The sequence below is a fragment of the Phyllostomus discolor genome, chromosome 4 (assembly GCF_004126475.2).
Source record: "Phyllostomus discolor isolate MPI-MPIP mPhyDis1 chromosome 4, mPhyDis1.pri.v3, whole genome shotgun sequence".
NCBI classification, from domain to species: Eukaryota; Metazoa; Chordata; class Mammalia; order Chiroptera; family Phyllostomidae; genus Phyllostomus; species Phyllostomus discolor.
The window spans coordinates 78,298,939-78,322,161 of record NC_040906.2 but is presented as its reverse complement, the minus strand read 5'-3'; the positions used below and the strand labels follow the sequence as shown (position 1 = coordinate 78,322,161).

The window sequence follows — 23,223 nt, the reverse complement described above, 5'->3', positions numbered from 1 at the left end:
ATTTTGCAACTATCAAGAAGTAAAACTATTTCAAAATAAAAGTTTAAATGTGATAAAACAAAAGACAATTTGTATTGTATTATTTGCTTAAAATAGAGGGGGGTTACTTCTAAAATTCAACTTTGTTTTCTACATTACCTTTGATCTATTATCCAGTTTGGAAATTCCTATTTGTAAATGCACCTCATAAAAAATAAAATACTTTCAACACTGATCATAATATATGCAAGTTTGATTTTCCCAGTTAGTACAAAACTCAATAATCTTTCTGAGAAAAAAATCTAGGATAAAATCTTTAGAATGATGAACAAAAAGTGAATTTGTCCACTAGCATCTTTGCTTTTTTTACACAGTTAATATTTTATTTGTAGGTTCTTCTCAGCCTTCACTATTTAAAAAAAAAATGGCTAACAGGAGAGGACTGACAGTAAAAGATATAAAGTCATTTCAGACCAAAGACTAGAATTCTACCACCAAAAGAAAAAAAAAAAACATATTGGGAGGAAATTTTCCACTGGGCCTTTCCTATTTCTGCCCATTTCTTAGTAAAAGCATTGGTAATTTCTGTTTTTTGCTATCTTGTCAAAGATATTTGTAAAGCAAACAGCTTTATAAAATAGAGATAGGGATCTCCTCTGGGAGAAAGGGCAGATTTTTTGCCCAACCAGAATAATGAAAATAAAGCTTTCTATCAGGGTAAGTATTGGGTGGGTTACTAGATGAGGTCTCATATAATTGGTGGTTTTCTAAACTCAGAGTTGCTCAGTGGTGACACGAATTCACTGTGCGCACATCACCCACCTGGATCTGCCTCTACATTGCCTGCTTGGGATTTGGGAGAGCAAGGGGAATGGATGAGAACATCAAGTTCATATGTGTGCTATGCTATGAATGAATACAATTTTTTGGCTGTGTTGCAGGAGGCTATGAAACTCTGACAAGTTAACTTGCTGGTTTGTGAATGGGAAAAAAGGTCAGATGAAGAGATTTGAGGATCATAGGGAATTTTACAGACTTCTTTTGAAATGTCAAAATTCTTTCCTATCCATTCTTCAACATAATATATCCTTCTTTACCTTATAATAGCAACCTCAGACTAGTCTAAAAGACTGTCTAAAATAAGATTGGCAGCTTAAAACTTAATTCTGTTCTCAGTTTATAAATATTATTTGTTCCTGATTTACATGGCCCTTCCCGACAAAGTTCTGGGTGGATTAGAAGGGTGGGGGAGAAAAAAAGATGAAGTTTTAGCTACTTCAGATTTTGTGTTTGTGGAGGGAGAGCCAAAGTCCAGTACTTGGAGGAGCGGTGACTTTAGACTATGGGACGTATGAAGAAATTGGTGGTGGGGGCACTAATAATCTTTCAGAGCTGTCTCTGGAGCCTTCCTCCAGAGTGTAAATATCCTGTTCCGATCCTGTATCTTTTAAATGATGTTTAAGAAGGAGGGAAACCAATTTGAACATTTATCTCTTGTTTGCTGTCCTGTGCATAACAAAGTACATTATCATTGACCCAAAAGTCTCATAACTTCTGTCAAGATCTAGGAAATTTTGTCAGGCAAACTTGTTCACATGCAAATTATAAAAAAGCTTTGAAAACACAAGAATGAGAACAATAGTACTGGATTCTGGATGATTTAAATGATGTTATGTAAGTGGTTTATCACAAGTTTACAAAGGCATATGAAATAATTTATCTGATATCCTGCCATGCTTCTGAGTCTTGGCTTCCAGTTCTTGTGTAATCTATGGTAAACAGTTGAAAATGAGCTTTGATTTTCTATATATTGACACCACCTCATCTTGAGCAAACTATATCTTATTCAGTAGGCAGATCACATATATAAGCCTGGAAAATTAACATACCAAGGGCATCCCTTAACCAATAGAAGAATGGAATTTGTCATGGTCAGTTTTCAGACACATAGTTCTGACAAGCTTTGCATATGCTTCTGCGAAGTCCTAAGGAGAATTAAGCCCCACTTCCCCACAGTTACCTTAGTAACAGCTTTGTGTTGGCTTTCCTTCCTTCCTTTACTCTTCTGCACATCCTTTATTCTTGCTTTCTGAATAATCCCCTAAATAGCCTACCTAAACAAAATACTTGTCTGAAGCTCTTCTTTTGAAAATACCTAGTTTAAGACAAAGAAAACAGTTCATTCCACAACAGATATGTTTAGGTTGCATATTTATAAACATTTTTCTGTTTAAATAAATTCACATATTTTCATAAAATAAAATTAAATTTTTATATCACAAATTATATTTTGAATTGAAGTTTACAAAATGAATAACAACCCTTAGCCTTCTCATAATACTATTTTATGTTGCAAGATGATTCTACTGACTAATGACCATCTGGATATATAATAATTTGTGAATTTACATTGGAATGCATTAATAAGATGCCTAGACAAAATCAAGATCACAATCCCTTGTTTGACACCAATTCAAAATTATTATACTGTGCAAAAGAATATTTATCTTGGACCTGTTTCATATTAAGTATTTGGGAATATTCTAAAGGGCATTCAAACTTTGAGGCTACTTTGCTGTTTTTGTGGAAAATCTACAATATTATAACTACAAATAAGGTCTGCAAATAAGACCTAAAAGCATTAATCTATATTGTATTAATAAACTATTGGATTCTGTTTCAGGTCTTATGTGAGTTAAATGACATTTAGAGAATTCATAATATGAGAAGAGAATCAGTGAATTCTCTACAAGAAAGCAGAGGCTGGAAATGAAATTTAGTGAAACGAATCCTACAGAGAAGTTATTGTCCCATAATAACCTATTGAAGAAGTGGAGGGACTATGAGTTTTGTGAAGTTTTTTGTTTGTTTGTTTGACTTTTGTTAATTAATGTTGAGTGTGGCAATAGAACTCAAACATTATTAAACTCTTGCTGTAGTAATATGTGGTAAACAATTCCTCCAAGTTGTATTTATATCCATCAGTGGTCATACTAGATAAACTAAATAAATCAATAGTAAAAGCCGGCTGACATATATATAATCTCTAGAAAACAAAGCAATTTTATATGTTACCGTAGTTAATTCGTATGGCTTCCTAATGGGGATGAATAAAGCAGAAAAAACTTTCTCACATTTTACAAATTATGCTTTTTCAATGTTAGATAAGTGATTTTTTCATATAGTTTCATTAAAAAAAAAAAGAACAGCAGGATACCAAACTAGAACTCAACCCAAAGTATTCTGTCCCAAGTTCCAGGCTTTTTCTCTGTAGTCATAATTATGCTTATTGGGAATCATATTTCTTTCTGTGACAATAACAACAGAATTTGCTGAAATCCAGTTTTAAGGAAGCAGCTTTAATCCCCTATAGCCTCATTAAAAAGAAAAACAAACTCTGGTATTTAGAGGGTACAGAGGGTGACCCTCTTTAGGGGGTATGAGAGATAGACAACTGGAAATACAGTAGCAGCTGGTCTAGAATTCCTTTGCTGATTACTTTTGTAATGCTTTCTAGCTCAACTAATAAAACCCGTTACTATGATTTCTTATTTTTATTTGACCCACCAACTCAATGGCTCAGCTTTTTAATCATCTCACTCCTGCTTCTAGTTTATTACATTTCATTTGATCTTTCCATTCTTCCAAGAATGTACCTTCCAGTAAACATATGTAACAATGATAGACAATTAAATATAATCATTAATTATTTAATCTAATTTTAAAAATATGTACGGCCAGAATGTGGAATGAACAAGAACACCTAGAAAAGATAGCCAGAGAGCTCTAATCCCTAGTACATTTCAGAACAATCACAGAATTTGGGGGCTCAAAGAAACATTAGAAATCAATGGCCATAAATTAAACAAGATTACCAAATCCAGAACTGGACACCAATCTTTTTACTTAAGTCAGGCTCTTCCCAAATACTACCTGCTCATTGAATTTCAACTACACTACCTTCCCCCCATGCCCCCCCCCCCGCCCCAGTTTCTCAACAATGACCCTCTTTTTCTCCTCTAGGCATAGGCTTTGCCCTCTATTTACAATTCTCCTCCCCCTATCTACATTCCCACTTCCCTTCCCATGATATTCTTGTGTTATTCTTTTCGTAACAACTTCAGTCACCTCCTCAGTGAACCACTGGCCAACTAACTTAACTAACATACTCTCTGTCAGTCTTGACAATAATGCATTTCTTATATTCACTAGCACTTATCATAATTTGTATTTATGAATCTATCTATGGGTGAACATATTTATTGGTTGCATCTGAATCAAGGATAAGTAGCATTCTTTTTTTTTCTACTCATAATTTCATTAAACTTTTTCCAAGATCTTTTATAAAGACTAATTTAAACATAGATACTTATCTTTTAAAATTGTTACTGTATTATTGGGCTGATATCGGTTAGTAACTTACACGTTTCAAGTATATAGTTCTTTAATATGCTATCTGTATATTGTATTGTGTCTTCACGACCCCAAGCCAAGTCTCCTTTCCTCATCACTTTCCCCTCTTTACCTTCTCTCTCCTCTCACTCCCCTTTCCTTCTGGTAATAGCACTCTTTCAATAATTTGTTTTTCTAAGATATCCAAATTAAATTCATATAGCCTTTAAACAAAATAAAAAGATTTAGAAAACTGTATTATTTAGTGTAGATTACAGGCCAAATTCAAAATTAAAATGTAATATCCATAAACATGAAACCTCTGCACTTCTAAAGCACTTATTCTGCTAGGGTTCACCCAGGTCTAGCTTAAACACATCACTTTAAAAGTTTGCTACTTTATTGTTACTTTTTATTTGTCAAGATATAAATTTTTAACTTTTAAGTAACTTCAGACTTGTAAAATGTTGTAGAAGTTATAGAATCACTCCCAGAATCCTCATTAATTATCATATAACACTTGCTTTATTATTACATACACAAAGAACATAAATACATATTTTTACAAAAACACAGAATGTGTGAATGTTTCACAATGTCACCCTTGTGCAGAAGTGAGGGTAATATTTGTAATGTTTCATTTTTAATGTATGTGCAGCTAAGGAAACACTTAGCACTTTTAATTTGACCCAGATCTAGCTCCTTATATTTTTCCAAATATCATGTTTACATGAATAAACCAAAAGAGGTATTAAAAGGGACCCAATTTTTTACACATAATAAATAATATGATTATTCTTATTTCCAGCTGTGGTAATAAAATACTTACAAGATAGCTATCAACATCCAGAAGAGATACTAGCTCTATATGACCAATCTGGACATTCAGGTGTTAATGCAGCTCCCTCACTTTTTGAAATCTGCTTTTGTCAGGGTCTTTCAACATTATTTATTTGATGTCTCATGTTAGAGAACTAAAATTAACTAAGCTATAACTATTAAATGAAAAAGTATATGGTTTTAAGACAAAAACAGTTGCTGAAAGAAATTGATTAGAATTAGGATATGTTTATAAAAAGTCTAAAGCAGAAATCTAAAATAAAATAGCAAAGGGTATTTTCAGTATATTCATATAGAGAGTCAAGTGATATGGCATATTGTCATCTGGGTGGGCTAGCCTGTGCATCAACAATTGCCACTAAAACAAATGTCTGATTCAGCATCCTACTTTACCAGAGGTTATCTGACAGCTTGTATCTACTAGAAATGACATACATTCAAACAAGACTGCTCTCCACCTGCTAGAAAGTGAAGTAGTAGTTTCTGTTATATCTATGTTTAGGGAGAAAATGAATCAGAGTAGCAAGGTTCACTGTGCAAGACAGGAAAATATGAAGCAGTCATATTTAATCACTATTGAAACGTAAACACTGAACTACACAGTTATGGCAAAATTTTTCAGTAGAAACTGTCAAAAGAGAAAAGGACATCAGAGAAAGTAATTACAATAATAGTAATAATAATAACAATAATATTTTGTTACAAAATAGTAACCTTTGTGTGTATACTCTTCATTTAATTAAATTGCTTCTGTCCCAAAGTTTATAACTAATCAGGAATTCTATAGCAGTTTTCTGGGGTCAAAATCTGACTTCATTACTTCATCACTGTGTGACATTTAACAAAGTGTTTTATTTCTCCTCACCTCTGTTTCCTGATCTATATAATAGGTATAATAAACAATACATAAGTTTTTTGTGAGGACTAATAAATAATAAAAGCAAATGGAAATAAAAAGCATGGCAGATAGAGTAAATGCAAAATCACCTAGTAGTAATCATAACCACAGGAGGTTCCAAGGCATTGTGCCCTTAGTAAGGCAAAGTTGGTTGCAAATCTGGAACACATGTAAGTAAAGATTGGAAATAATATTTTGATACTAATTAATGTTGCCATTTCTTTACCCCACCCCCCAAATTTGAATCACTGGAGGTTTCAGGAAAATCTCCCATGGTTTATATTGTGAAGTTTTCCAGGACAGGCACCCACACTTGAAGTGCTTGAGGAGAACTGCACTATCACTAATCCCGCACTGTAGGATGCAGTAGCATGCACAGACAGAAATTGCAAGGTCAACAGCAACAGGATTAGAGTTGTCATACACTAAGGAAAGATCTGTCTTTCTAAGGACAAAAGTTTAAGCTTGCAACACTTAATGTATCCAAGTTGAAAACAGGAAGCAGCAAGTCCAACGTCAACCTGATGCAAATGTGGAATGAAGACGAGATTTGGGGACAGGTTGGCACACACAAAAGATGCCACTCTCCTCCACATTGCCAAAAAAGGATAAAAATCTGAACAGAGGAAAACTATGATAGTCTGGCTAAACATGTCATTAATATTATATTCATGGTGGATTTGGTGGTACCAATTACAGAAACTCTTAATTTAGAGCACTCAGATACCATATGTTAATGTGTCTGCATACTTTTATTTCTATCAAATAGTATATACCAATGCCTATTTTGTGGTGTGGGGTAGACCTTCTCTTCTAAAATTGTGCTATCTTTTAAAATCTCCCCTTTTTTATAAAGAAGTATAAGGACCAAGTAACCCCAACAATTCTGAAGAAATATATATTATAATGAAGTTCATGTCACTCACATAAGTCATTTTCTAAATAGAGGCCTGCTCTTTTTGGGGGAAAGCAAACCACTAACTCTAGAAAATGACACCTAAAAGAACATTTCTCCTTCATGAGTAAGTCAGCCTACACTTAGGGCTATACTTTTATTCTCTCCTTACTCTGCTTTTTCTAATAATCCCTCATCAGCTGATTTCACCCTCACTGCTTGCAATGCCAGCCCGTCTCACTTTGAGCTTCAACTGTGCAGAGACAAGCACAGTTATGGGTCCATTGGCCCTCTCAGTTTCTAAATCCCTTTCCTTCTCAAATTCTGACTTGAATGGTGAGAAAAAAGTGCAAGCAAATTACTTTCATTCCACAAAAAAAGTATTTATTCTACCTCCTTTTTCTCAGCCAGTGCAAGTTATATTATGTTTAAAATTGAGAGTAAGAACTCCCCTCAAATGCCCCCATATTGACAAGGGCCAACTCAGCCAGGGGAAATAGAGCTGTCATTACAATCACAGTAAGAGATGCTGGGGAGATTTCTTTCTTCTGTCCTGTAAGTTATACTTTTAGGGAGAGCACTCAAAGACTATTTTGTTGTACCCCTGTGGCTTTATAAGAGTTAATAATGCTTTCTAAAGGTATTTCATTTCTATTTAGGGAGTAGCTGAGGCGAGAAGGAGATTTGGGCTAACCCAGAATTCAGAAAGGCATTTTTTAGAATTTGACTGTAACCGAGTGAGAATGTAGAAGTTTTAGATGTCAGCACAAAAGCAAAACAGATATAGTTATTCTGAAAGTAGTCATCTGTTTCCTGATTGATCCACAATTACAGTCATATGATCAGTCACAACATAGTTTCTTTTCTCTTCCTTTATAAAAAAAATTAATAGACTTTATTTTTAGAGCATTAGGTTTATAGAAAATTGAGCAGATAGAGTACCCACGTATCCCTTTCTTCAGCATTCACAACCCCCCCCCCATTATTACCATCTGGCATTAGTGTGTTATACTTTTTACAATTAATGAGATAATATTGATGCACTATTAAGTAAGGTCCATAGTTCACATTAGTGTTCATTCTCTGTGTGGCACAGTTAGTTATATGGGTTTTGGCAAATGCATAATGACATGTAATCATACATGTCATTATAGAATCATACAGAATAGTTTCATGACCCTAAAGCAGTTCTGTATTTCATCTATTCATCTCTCCTTACTCCCCTGCCCCAACCTCTGGCAAAAACTGATCTTTCCACTTTTTCCTTTTCCAGAATGTTTTCTAGTTTCTCCTTTTAAATTTTCAGCAACAAATTCTGTGTGTTATTTTTGTTCATTTTCATGGAATTGATAAACCTGGAAACTTAGAGATGCCCCTTGTTAAGGTGAAAAATTCCCACATTGCACCCCAGGGAGGAGTACTCAGCCTCCTGGCTGAATGCCCACACACCACAAATCCCTAGTACTTCATCCTAAAGCTCCCACATATAAGGCCGGCTCATTGAGGTGCAGTACTGATGATAAGAATGCAGGCTGTGGGGTGACGAATTTGACTCCTGACTACAGCACTTAACTGGCTCTTTGACTCTGGGTCAGTACTTTACCTCTCTAAACCTTATCTGTAAGAGATTATAATGGTACGAAGTACCTCAGAGGTTACTATAAAGATTAGACTGATCAATACAAAGGAAGAGCTTAGAACAATGACTGTTTCAAAGTAAACTTTCAGTAGCACTTTTGTTGATCTTTTTCTTTCTCTGTCTCTGGTTCTCAAAAAAAATGAGTCCTATCAGAATTTCAAATTCATATTCTGAAGTAGCACAAAGCACAAGAAAAACAAGAGAGATAATGCAAAGCTAATGAATTGATCTTACTTCTCCATACGCAGAATAGGGGAATGATGAAGTAATGCTAAGGTTCCAGGGTACTTGAGATCATACATGAGAGTGTGTCTGATAAAACCACCTCCACCACAGAGAAGTTCACGGGGCACAGATGAGCTCACTATGAACTCCAGGTGACATATTGACCATCCATTCAAAGGACAGAGCAGGATGCTCCAGATAGTATCATGGTATAATTTATCTCAGCTGGCTTACACATGCTTCTACAATATTAACCTTAGGAATATTATTATGGAAAATATATAATACAATGTCCTTTCTAATTCAAACCCTTAATAAGACTGCTCCCAGGAAATGCCACAGCTAAAATATATTTTCAAAAATACTATTAATTAAAAGTGTGTAAGGCAGTGACACCAATCCTTTAAATTTATTTATAACTGGCTAAAATAAATATTCCTATTTCATTTGGAAAAGTTGGATTTGGCTTTTAACCATTACAAAACAAAGAAGCCTTATGAGTGATTTATAGTCACCATTATTTATATTAATATAATTAATTTTAATAAAATACAGTTAACATTCTTTAAATCATGTAATATCATCCGATACATGGAATCTAATATATAAAAACTATGAAAATTTAATTAAAAAATAGGACTTCCTGGCTTAGAAATATTTTTTTATTAAGCAACCTCCAATTTATGTATTATTGGTCTTCTTATCCTATTCAGGTACTTGTCTTCAAATAATAGAAATAATCCAGATCCAAAGAGTAAGGCAGGGTTTCTAGCAGCTAGTGCTACTTTTTAACTAGAAATGTTCTTATCTTTAGTCATCTAAACAAATATCTGTCTTATTTTGCGGGAAGTCAGTAAAGATCCTTAAAGTATCTTTACATATGGAATGAATTAGAGATTACTCTTTAAATTAACATGCTTTCAGTTAACAAAAGAGATGACTGGTAGTTGCACAGTTTCGATAATCTGCTTGTTGAGGCAAGCCTCATCCTCACTGGTTTATCAACGTCATTTTCATTGTCTCATTTGTCTTCATCACCATCATCATCATGGCTACTTCTATTACCACCCTTGTCTACTATTCACAGGGCTTTGTAAAGAACCTCAAAATATCCGTCAGGAAGACCATTTTGCTCTTAAGTAGTTTGTATTCCACAGCAAACATTCCATGATACTTAATTAATACATCTCTCTTCCACTGTCACTAAAATTATCTGTTTTCCTTTTTGCAGTATTTTTTTCCTTAATAGAAACTTATATTCAAAGAGCAGTAATTCTCCACACTCCTACCACTACCAGAGCCCAAGTGACTTAGGGAAATTGAACCTACTTCAGATCTTGGGATGAATGCTAATTAACACAAATCCAAACAGCACTGGTATTCTCCCAGGGACTGATACTGCTCCAGGTGTGAGAAAGCAACATTATGTAGCCCATTCAGACTAAAGTAATAGATTTAGAATCACTGTTTAGGGGACAGCTTTCTTTCTCTTTTCTGCTGCATGAGAATTGTCAGCAATTTTCCTCAGGAACATCTTATGATGAGGAGGAGAAAGGAATTAAGATGTAGCACTAGATGGCAAATTGGAGTTATGGAAGTGATATGGTTCTCTAATGATGTCATTGTGACATTAATTCAACCAAGCCCGGATCCATCCGAGCTTGTTTTTCTCTGGCCTTCCTTTTAAGTGAGAAAATAAATTAATTTATCAGTTTAGCCAGTTGGAGTTAGGATTATTGTTAGTGTCAAAAATCTTTCTAAAACATGCTATTATTACACTACTTCAACTGTCTTCTTTCTCTCTCTACAACTTCTATGACCCCCACTAATAATCCTTTTTGCCCTCTACTCTCAGAATTTTTGCAAACATTACATTTATTCAGAGTATGCTCCAAAACAAACAAACAAAAAAGACAAATAATAACCTAGCATGTATCAAATAAAATCCAAGACACTCAACCAGGAAACCATGACATTCTACGACTCGTGGTGCGATCTTAAAAAGCACAAATAGAAGAACAATTATCATTCTGATGTCTAAAAAGAGTTTAAAATAAAATTTTCTCATGGTGTTTCTAGCCCCTTCAGAGAAGAAGGTATTTATGTTCTAGGAATCTGGAACCAAATAAATAAAGAAACTGTCCCAATGTGGAGATGACTGTTATTCCAGTCATTGACCAGGGTATAATGCACTTGTTTATCTGATTATGTATTTTCCAGGCAAACTTTGAGTAGATGATTTGGATTTGTGAAACAAGAGAAGAATGAATCTAATGAAAGTGTCTTGTTGAAGATAAAATGATAAACCTGAATTCTGAGTGTTCGGGAGAGTGTAAAAACTTTGAAAAGAAACGAACTCACCCAATTTCAAGTACTTCTTTGAAACAAGGACTTTGACATGCTAACCTGTTCTGCTTTTAATTTGTAAGTAACCAAAAGGCAACAACAATAATAATAACAACAATATAATAAAATCAGATAGCAGTTAGAGTAGCAAAGATAATCATTTGTTTACCAGAAAGTCCATGGAGTGGTTAACAACTTCCAGCTAGAAACCATATTTTCTAGTCCCCTAGTCTCCAGATGTAACAAAGTGACTAGATGACACTAGTGGAATATCACCAAAATGATGTATGTCACAGTTGGGCTGAAGTTTTAATAAAGCAGATGTGATTTTCTTCTATCTGGTCAAAAATCAAAGGTTATAGGAACCACAAGATGAAAGGAGCTTCCATCTTTGAATCTCTACATGGAAAAAAAGCTGCCTGATAACTAGACACATGCATTAGATTCTAACAAAAATAAAAAACAAATTCCTTGTACCATCCACTGCAAGGATATAAATTTATAGCAGCGAGTGTTACCATAACAAATTCAGAAGTTGGTAGCACCAGTCCAGAACTACCGTCATGAAAACCTAAACTCCACTGGCTCAATGGTAAGGTGGCAGCAGCACTAAAAGCCATCAAGGTTAAAAGTATTCAATAAAAAAAATATCATTTGCAGTATCTTGGAAAATACATTAAAAGAAAAACAGGTACTTATGGAAGTTTTGGATTTAAGGAAAGAAATTTAAAAGTATATTAGAAGTTGCATTAGTCACTACATGTTTACTTAGGCAAGATGTTACAGAGAAATTAATGCAAGTTAGAATTGGTTCATAGATCCCCCTCCCCCGGCAAAGAAAATAATAATTTTTTTAAAAAAAAGCAAAGAAAGGGAATGGAACAAATCGAAACTGGGGCCTCCTAGGTTTGGAAAGTCAGTTACTTCTAGGTCTTCAATAGTTAGGATAAAAAATACTGAAAATGGCCTTTGAGCAATAAAAGCCAATTAATACTTTTTGATTAAACAAAAGAATTTAGCCTTTAGATAAAAGGCGTTCACTTTCAACTAAAGCATTGTTCTCAGACCTCATTGTATACTAACAGGATAAAAAAGAAAACCAAAAGAATAAGGTGGAAAGAAATAAACTTGGCTTGATAATTGTTTCTAAAATATAACTTTGGGTGTAGTTATTATAACATAGACATGATGGCTGAAAAAGAAATAAAAAATCTACTAATTTTCAAGACAATTTATAATAGCAAAAGCCATAAGCTTAGCTTACAAAATTCTTTGTCTCTTTAAGCCTTAAAATAAGTTGAAAGGAACAAGAAGTAGTCTGAAATATATATACTCCCCACGGGGAAGATATTCCCCATTCTCAACTTCAGCTACAGTATTGAATACAACAGACTAGAAAGAACCTCCCAGTGGAAGCATAGATAAAGAAGAACAATAGACAAGGAGAAAAACTGCAGTAAAAAGAAGTTATCTACACAAGAGACTTCCAAACCACCAGGGCAGAAAGTCTTCATTTTACTTGCCTGGCAGGATTTCATTACTGCCCTGTACTTTGACTCCTGCATGTTTCTGTCCTCTGTTTTCCTGAATGGCAGTTTTTGTTATTCCAACGCTGGTCCATCAATTTATATAGGGTGTGAAGGGAACAGTGGGTACACATAACGTTTTTGGTTCATAAATGGCTATATAACAAGAATCCAAAAAAGGACACAATAGAGAAAACTGCACATCACCTGAAGATCTTCTACTTTGACCTAAATGTAGTATATTTCATGTATAGTAAGAGGGGTATATAAGAGTGTTTGGTAGCCGGAAGACAACTGTGGCAAAAATGGCAAAGTATTCATTATAAACACATGCTCTCACTTCCGTAATATTGTGTTGTCATATGCATTCAACTGCCTGGCCAGGTGCTACATTTTCCTGATCCCTCTGCATCCAGCTGTGTTTCCTTTTCTGCTAGTTCAGAACAGAATATCCCAAGGCCTTAGGAAATTCTAGAGCTGCAAAATGGAAGTAACCTCGATCCCAGAGTCAACACATGGAGGAAGCTGTTCACCAACCTATAATATCCTCATTGTATCCATATGAATGTAAAATATGATTTTATTTGTATTATGTAACAATTTTAGAGTTTATAAAAGCAACTACTATTATTCTAATGCATATAATTGTTATAAGGAGATTATTCTATTGGTATCTTTCAAACTTTAGAGTACACTCTGTGAAAATTATCTTTGTCTAATGCAGTCATTTTCACTGATAAGTAATTAAATTGTATGTACACAATTGAAATAACTTTACCAAATTATTTTTATAATACAATAAATAAAATAAAAATAACAAAGGATATTTTGCTTACTTAAAAAAGTGAATCAGAGCATATTATCAAGTAGGAGGCTTTCAGGTCATTTTAGAGCTCCAAACACTTTAGAGCTCCAAACACTTTGCATTTATTAAATAAATTGACTACTTGGTTATACCTTCAAATTAGTTAATTTCCCAATTCTAAATTCCATTTTGCAACCTAGACTAAAAACTTCCAGAAGGCAGGAATATTTTACTTTTTATGTGGCTTTTTTTCTTTTATTTTATGCATATGAATTCAGATTAAGGATATCAATTCAGAGATTTACTAAGTAGTTTGGTTATTTATTATGTTACCATAACCATATTCAATCATTATGAAGAAGAATAACAAATATTGTTTATTGTGTTTTTAAAAAGATTAAATTATTTTATGTTATTAGGGCATATTTTTATGCATTTAAATGTTTACCTAAACACATTTTTATTCTATTTTTCAGTTTCATTGAGAAATAATTGACATACATCCCTATAAGTTCTAGGCATACATATAGTTTAATTTAAATACATTGTGAGATTATTAGCATAGTAAATTCAGCTATAATCCACCTTCTCATACAAGAAAAATAGAACAAAGAAAAACAAAAAAAAAGTCCCTTTGTGATGTGAACCCTTGGGATGAACTGTCTTTACAACTTTCCTACACAACACACGGCCGTGTTAGCCACTGTCATCGTGTTCACATTGCAGCCCTAGTAATTTGAAGTTCGTACCTTGTGCCCATTTTTTACTTATAATTAAAAGTTAATAACTTCTGACTGTCTTCCTCCCATTTCCCCTCTTCTCATCCTCTAACAGTGACCTCTTTTTCTGTTTCTTTTTAAGAGTCCGCAGATAAGTGAGATCATATACCATTTTCCTTTCTCTTCTGACTTATTTTTTTAAAGATTTCATTTATTTATTTTTAGAGAGGGAAGGGAGGGAGAAAGAGAGAGAGAGAAACATCAATGTGCAGTTGCTGGGGGTCATGGCCTGCAACCCAGGCATGTACCCTGACTGGGAGTTGAACCTGCGACACTTCTGACTTATTTCATTTAGCCAAATGTTTTCAAGGTCCATCCCTCTTGTCACATATGGTAAGATTTCCATGTTTGTTTATTTTTAAAGCTAAATAACATTCCATTGTGTATAAATACTCCACAACTTTTTTCCTTTCATCCATTGATGGATGCTTAGGTTGTTTTCACATCTTGGTTATTATAAAAAATGCTGCTATGAACGTGGGAATGCAGGTCACTTTTTGAGTTATTGTTTTCATTTCTTTGAATATATTTCCAAGTGGAATCATTACATTATATGGTGGCTTTACTTTTAATTTTTAGAGAAATTTCCATACAATTTTTCACAGTGGCTGAACTGATTTGCAATCTCACCAACAATACACAAGTATTCCCTTTTCCCCACATTTATGTAGGCAGTTGTTATCTCTAGTCTTTTTGATAATGACCATTCTAACAAACATAAGGTGATATCTCATGTAGTTTTTATTTGTATTTTCCTAATAATTAATGATGTTATATATATATATTTTTTTTCATGTACCTATTGGCCTTTCACATATCATATTGGAGAAATGTCTATTCAGGTTCCTTATTATTTTTTAAATAGAGTTATTTAGAATTTTTATTGAGTTGATATTATATGAGTTCATTATAAATTTTAATATTAACCCCTGATCAGGTATATGTCTTGCAAATTTATTTCCCCCATTCCATTGGTTCCTTTTCACTGTATTGATGCTTTCTTTTGCTGTGAGAAAACTTTTTAATTTAATGTAATCTTTCTTATTTATGTATGTATATATGTATATAGTATGTATGTATGCATGCTTTGGGTACCATATCCAATAATTCATGACCAAGACCTATTTCAAGGAACTTTATTCTTATGTCTTACATTTAGGACAATAACCTACCTTGAGTTAATTTTTGTGAGTGGCATAAGGTATAAGTTTTATTTTTTTTACATGTGAATATTCAATTATCCCAGCACAATTCATTGAAGAGACTCTCTTTTCTACATAGAGTATTCTTGGCTCACTTGTCAAATATTTGTTGGCTTTATTTCTGAGCTCTCAAATTTGTTCCACTGGTCTATTTGTCTGTTTTTATGACAGTGCCATATTGTTTTAATTACTACAGTTTTATAGTATAGCTTGAAGTCATAATGTGTGATACTACTCTCTAAGAACAATTTCTATGAGCGTTTATCTCATTAAAACTGAAAGATTAAACACCTTCCATATTTGTATTTCCCTTTGAAAAATTAAAAAAAAAATATTGAGTAAAAACTATTTGATTTGGAAAATATCCACTTTTGACTTTCAAGCCAGAAAAATTTCTCTCAAGTCGCTTAATATATGTCTGAAAAGAAAATGTCAATTTTGGTTCAATATGTTGTGAGGCTCAGTAGTAAAGTAGAATGCAATAGAAACCAGAATTAATATAATTGTTGTTTTATTACTTCCCATTTTTGTATTTATATGATGCATGAAAGAGAGATAATAAACCAGGGGAATGGTGTCAAGTACTTAATTTATTGCTTTCAAATTTTGTCTTTTCTTTGTGATGTTTACACATTAAGGAAGTTTCCCTCAGTTTTTTAAAACATTTTTTATACCATTTGACATTTAACATTTTTTATAACATTTGCTGCCTGATCAGCTATTTAACTCAGAAATTTTGAATTAATTACCATTTAGTTCTTTTTGTTGTGTATAATTTTTTTGTAAACTATAATAACCATATCTACTGATCCTAATTGATATTTGATGCATAACTTTGTTATATGCCAAAATCCATGAAAGTATAGATCATAGTATTATCTTGATGCCCTGGAAACACCTGTGTGACATAAGAAGGCTGTCCTTATATTTTTAAAAATAATAACACTGGATCATATCAACTCCCCATTTTCATTAAAGTCTATGCAAAAAAATATTTAAAATAAGTAGTCCTGGCTACCTGGCTCAATTTGTTGGAGTGTTGTTCCATGCACTAAAAGGTTGCCAGTTTGATTCCTGGTCAGACACACGTCCAGGGTTCAGGTTTGATCCCAGGTTGGGGCTGATCCCTGAAGGACACCAACAGATGTTTCTCTCTTCTCTCTCTTTTCTCTCTCTCTTTCTCCTTCTTTCTTTCCTCCCTCCTTCCCTCCTTTCTTATCTTTCTAAAAGTCAGTGAAAACACATCTTCAGGTAAGGGTTAAAATAAACAACAACAACAACAACAATAATAATTTTTAACTAATTGAAATAATAAATTTTTCTTTCCCAATAATGATGATGATTCTTTCAGTATATAAACTATTCTCTGACAAAGAGTAAGAAAGCTTTCATGTCACTTGAGAATCATTTTAAAAGTGAAACAATAAATTGCTTATTTATTATTACCCTAGTGGCTTAGAAATATTCATACAGCTTTCCAAAGTGTCAAGGAATCCAATAGAGTAAAAGTTCCTGTCAGTTTCTAAACTATGTTTTTAAAGATTAAAGGGAATATGTACCAGCTAGTTATCTAGAGTGCCCCACCCTAGCTACCTCTCAGTATTGTAGGAAATGCTACAGAAAAGCAAAATAAGACACAAACTGTCATTTATTTCCCTGAAAAAGAGATAAGGAAAAATATTCTTCAGATTGAGTTTTAATGATTTTGGCTCAAAAGGAAATGGAGTCGCTCTTTTTGAAGAGGGAATAAAGAATTGAAACAAAATATTGTTTAGTATTCCAGTGTTAGCAAGTGAAAAGAGACCCTGAAGTTTCTGGAAAGAAAAATAAAAGACAAAGGGCTGCACATGAGAATGGACTCTCATATGACAGTAGTTTTAGTAGATGATGGTGGCTGGCTCTGAATCCATTTTTCTTTCTTCCATGTAAGCTTGGACCCAATCTCACAACCTTGTTCCTCTGTGTTTCATATGCGACATTAAAAGTTTAGGTGGGCATACGACCCAATTCTGACCAAGAAGACATGAGGAAATGTCTTCTTTCTGAGCCTTTCTACACCTAAGGAGGAAATAGCATTTTTTAAACTAAATACCATATTTCTACACAAGATCCCTAGAACTTCAGTATCCATCTTATGACCACAGAGGAATTAGCCTGAAGAGCACACACTAAAGTTTACATCACAGAACAAAGAAGAATAAGGAATCCATGGTCTTAATGATATCATTGAGCCACCAAATAACTAACATAGTGATGATCCTAAATCCAGATTTTTTAAGTGAAATAAAAATAATTTTATAATTTAAGCTACATAATTGTTTTTCTATTACTTTATCTGAGTGGACAAGATTAGTGAGAGTGAGGATTCAGAAGTGGTTGGAAGGTGGGAAGACATGTGTATAATTTTACAAATAGAATTGCAAACTGAGTAGTTTAAAGATAAACTTAGCAAACATTGAGAAACTATAGAGTAAAAAAGAGAGGGAACATACAGACTTTTTGTGCTATTTTGACTTTAAGAATGATATGAGTCAAGAGCAAAGTAGAAGTTGAACCAGTTTGTGCTAAGTTTCCAGTAAAGGCTGAACTGAACATAAACTGTTCCAAGTTGCTCTTCCACATTCCCAGGCTAATAGCAATGTAATAGGAATATTTTGTTACTGAAGGAGACAGTAATTAAAGATAATGCCATTCATGAACATATGAAAAGACCTAGAGAGGAATTTGGAAAGTGTTTGAGCCTAGATGAAATTAATTAAGGAGAAAATTTGAGTCATAAATGATAGCTAATATAGATTTATACCCTTGAGTAAACCACTAAGTTCAGGCAAAAGAATGCAGAACATGAACGCATATTTGTATGTTGTCTTGCCTATTCAGTTTGTCGACCCCTGAAAGTAACTTTAGATTGAAAAGCAGCAATTGGTGATGCTCCTGAGGCACTTAGTAAATTGGTCCTACATAGAGAGATGCCCATTGCATAGGTACTTCTCTGTGAACCTAAATGCTGTCCCTAAATGTTAGACTCACCAAGAGAGGGTAGTAGTGTTGTAAAAAGAGAAAATAATCACAGAGATATTTAGATAGATTATAGATAGATACAACCATAGATATATGGTTAATGTTATATACTGATAAACATTTGAATGTATTGCCATGGATAAGAAAATGCATTGGTAAATTTTTCTGGAATAATTCATACAATTGTTTAGATTTAAGATGTTTTCATTGTACTGTATTAAGTGCCCATTTAGTGTAAGAATAGGAAAGTTACTCCTTAATACTTTCCTCCACGTAGTTGAATTCAGAGGTCACCCTACCTAAGTACCATTCCTACATGGGGGACCAAGATTCTTTAAAAAAATACATTAAAAACCCAAAGTATACATTTAGCAGTTCATTTTGTTCATCAGCTTTTTAAAAAAAGAAACTTAATTTCAGATATCCAAAAGGGAAAGTAAAGTAGGTCAATAGGCAAAATCAGGAGAATGATTATTGGAGCTAATGGAATATCTCCATTTTTTCTGTGTTTTCTTCTAATGAACAGGAATATTCAAGAAAATTCTGTGGGTGACTATGTTTACATTGACTTTAAGAAATATATCTCTTCAGAGCAGTGGGAAGATGTATCTAATTGTAGAAACCTGTCATATGGCTAGGAACTATCTATCTATCAGATATCTATCTACCTATTTATCATCAAGTTATCAAAATATTTTTGTGTGTGTTGTGGATGTATATGGAAGGTAGTTCTTCCTTAACAAGTCAGGACTAAGCCCTGGCTAACGTAGCTCAGTGGATTGAGCACAGGCTGCAAACCAAAGTGTCGCAGATTCGATTCCCAGTCAGGGTACATGCCTGGGTTGCTGCCATGTCCCCAGTGGGGGCCACGTGAGAGGCAACCACCACATTAATGTCTCTCTCTCTCTTTCTTCCCTCCCTTCCTTCTCTAAAATAAATAAATAAAATCTTAAAAAAATGTCAGGACTCACATTTGAAGCCTATCAAAATGTAAAAACCAATTTCAAATGATTAGGGACATTCATGAACTGCAGGTGAGCATGAGACCCTCCAAGACTGATACTCCATGAGGAAGAAAGAATACATAGAGGCATGTCTTTACAACCCTTACTCATGTTCAAATCCATAGCAACTTCAGAACAATCTATATCCTCAAATCAATAGACAGTGGTTAATTGTGGGGTGCAACCTGTAGTTTCATTTGCTCACAATGTAGTTTGAGGGGTTTAATAGCCAATGAACTGCACCGATTCTACTTATGTCCCATTGCAAATGAATAGTAAGTGCAATCTCTCCCTTGGAACCTAGGCTAGCTCTAGGAGCTATCTAGCAAAGTGAGAAACCTGATTTATCCAAAGAATCTCCTTGTTACAAAACTCCTTTCATGAACAGGAGCAAACCTTCTTTCATATTCTAGTTTCCCACGTTCACACGGCATCTTATATTAGGATTTCATTGTTAACTGGCAGCTGTTAACTTTGATTCTATCCTTAATTCTTTAGCTATCATTAGTTTCACCAATAGTGAGGATCTAGGAGGGTGATGGGAAAGGATTTAACTATTAAATCACATCAATTCACCTGTGTGAATTCAACTTCTGAGGCTTGAGCTCCACACCTGTGCCCCCCTGGTAAAAGGCCTGCTCTGACAGAGAACAAAGGCAACACCCTTCCCCTCAGCACTGGTGTGGGGTCATGGATTCACAAATAAATCCTACAGTCACTCTACCTTTCATTCTCTACAAGTCAAAAATCCATCCTTTGAAGAAAGAGGATAACATATTATATTTGTAAATACTCCACTTCTGTTAGTTCACATGCATGGGGGATTTCTTCTCTCTCTCAGTGTTGCCATGTCTTGTACTGTTGATTTTGGGTTTTATACATGGTAGCCCAAGTCCTCAAATCATTTCAATCCCAAATTTTCAATTCCAACTTCAATACTATCATAAAAGTATCTCTTTAGTTTATACTATTTTTTCTAATAATGATCATGATTAGGATAAATTTATCCCCCTTTTTCAATATTGTTCCAATAATTTGACATTCTTGGTGAAATGAATTTTTGTCTCAAGTTTATAGTGTGACGATTTTCATAGAAGTTTAGGGCCACAACTCAGAAACAAAATTGTAAACTAGCTTCACTCCTGTACTCAGTTTTACCCTTATTAGACCCAAATACTACATGGTTTATTAGTGAAACAATGTTATGTTAAAAAAATACAGATTGAATGACAAAGGAAACTATGAAGGAATTTTATTCTTTACCTTTATCATTTGAAAGCCCTTGAAGTTATCCAAATACATCTTGCACAAAATCAGCTATTGAAATAATGTTTCCTCCGCTACTTTCCTTGTCTACGGTTATTTTGTGCTCTTTTCTTAAAACCTTCTATATAAACCTCAGATTTATTGCCAGGCTATACCATTTTTTTTCTCATGTCTCCTCCTCTTTCTCAGTATTTTCTTATAGATTAGATTTAGTCTATATAAAATAAGTAATTTTAGAAAGTCTCATAGTAGACATAATGACATTAAAAATGTTGGACACATCAGTAGTTATTTTTGAGGGAATATGTTAAAGAGAACTCATATTCTAGAACTCAGAAAGTGCTAGGGTAGAATTAACATTATTCACCTTTTTTAAAAATGAGAAAACAGGTAAAATAGGCATCCGACATTACATAGCTAGTAGATGGTGGAGCTAGAATTTTATCTTAGGGATAGTGACTCCAGCATCAAGCTCTTAGTCATTAAACCAGCAGATCCTAAACAGCCACTTCCAGAAAAGGTATTTTTGATGTTGATTGGACCATGATTTCTATACTATCTTTCAAGCCTAATGACTGTATAATATTTTAAAGAAATTTCTTCAAGGAATTGGAAAAGATATTGCTAAAATTTGAAAATAAAAAGAAAAATCTGAAAAAGCATCTCCGGGAAAACAGCCTGAATTAACAAGTCAATGTAAATATCTTAAAAAAAAAGAGTTTATTAAAAATCTCTTCCTGCCAGACTTGGATTAGAGCCTAGATCAAGCTGTGTTGAGAAGCCCTGGCTGGTGTGACTCAGTGGATTGAATTTTTTGCCAGCCTGCAAATGGAAAATTGTGTTGAATCTAGAGAAAATTAGTAATCTATATTCAACCAATGAATAACAATTTAAAAAAATATCATAGAGATAATAGTAATAACACTATAACAGTCCTTAGATAAAAATGGAATAGGAGGTTGAGAAAATGAAGTGAAAAGTATAGCCAAGTAAGAGGTATTTTTTCAATGCAGTCTTTGCAGAGGTAAAGTAAATCCCCTTCTATTGCCATAGTTATTAAGGTCGAGCTCTTAAGCTCTAAGAGACAGGTCCACTTTTAATACATTCTGATATTTTCCAACTGAAGTTATAACCAAAAAAAGCCAAAGATGTAGCATCCCATACAATTAGGAAAAGGTAGGAGAAAAGCTATGTGGTACATTTCCCCTTTAGTGGGTCATGAAGCATTATCCTCGCCTCAACTATTCAAATTATTCTTGAGCAGGTCCCACATTAAAAAAAGAAAAAATAAAGTGTTGTTCCCTTCCTAGACAGTATCACATTAATCCCAGCCAAATTTCTGATATTAAAAGAAAAATAAAATATATCTGAAAGTGCTCTATTGCAGGCAGGCTAATATTATAAAAGAGCTTGCCTTTTTCTTCTTTGATTTCTATGACTCATTGAAAAATTGTGTGAAAGAAACAGAGCAAACTCAAAAAAAATTTTCAAAGAACTTATTATGATAAATAATATGTGACAAAATTACATTTAAACAGTTACTAGGCTAAAAGGAATCCAGCATAGAACAAATGCAAACAATGTGTATTTCTCCCCCATATCTTTGACAAAAGTGACAAAATATGGTTCTTTCATGTAATGATAGGGAGAAATAGGAAGGTTGAGAATATAAAATATATTGCTATACAGAAGGAGAGACGGCATTCATATTTATTTATTTATTTATTTAGATCTAAACAGATTGGCAATTTTATTTGAAAAGGTTCTCTGGGTCTTAGCTTTTAGGAATAGGGTAGGATAATAGAGGCAGAATGAAGGGAGAAATACAGTAGCTTCACCTTTTAACATTCTTGACAGACAAGGCTGTGTAAAGGCTAATTTGAAATTTCATTAGTGCATGCAGGGAAAAGCATGCAAGCAAATATATTTCTACAGAAAATACCAAAAGAATGTTGTTAGCACATTTGTAAATTTCCAATTTTTTCTTACTACCCGTATCCAACAACCCAAACAAATCAGTTTAAATACAACTTCTTTTACTAATGGCTTTTGAAGCATCACTGCAGTCAGATTTAGTCAAGAAACCATCTGCTGCAAATACAAATAGAGCTACATTCAAGATTATATTATACAGCCTTCCTCTTACGTGCAAGCTGTTCTTGTCAAAATCAGAACCATTGTGATGATGCATCTTAATATTCCATCAGACTTTAAGTAAAGAGTGACAAAAGTCCACATATGGATAACAGCTGTTTCTTCAGTAAATATTTTCCCATTTATTGAACTGAGGCTTATGGCAGTTTAGGATATGTTCCATTAAACATTTCTGCCTGAACTGCCTGGGGATGATTAAAACAATAACAAGGGTAAAATTTCAGTTTTCAAGTCTTTCTTACAGCTTACATC

At 33.7% G+C, this 23,223-nt stretch overlaps 1 protein-coding gene across 1 annotated transcript in view; it reads right to left on the bottom strand.

The window, feature by feature from the left end:
- Positions 1–23,223, bottom strand: part of LRP1B (LDL receptor related protein 1B) — a 1,792,671-nt gene that overhangs the window by 901,300 nt on the left and 868,148 nt on the right. The gene's annotated exons all lie outside the window — the stretch shown is intronic.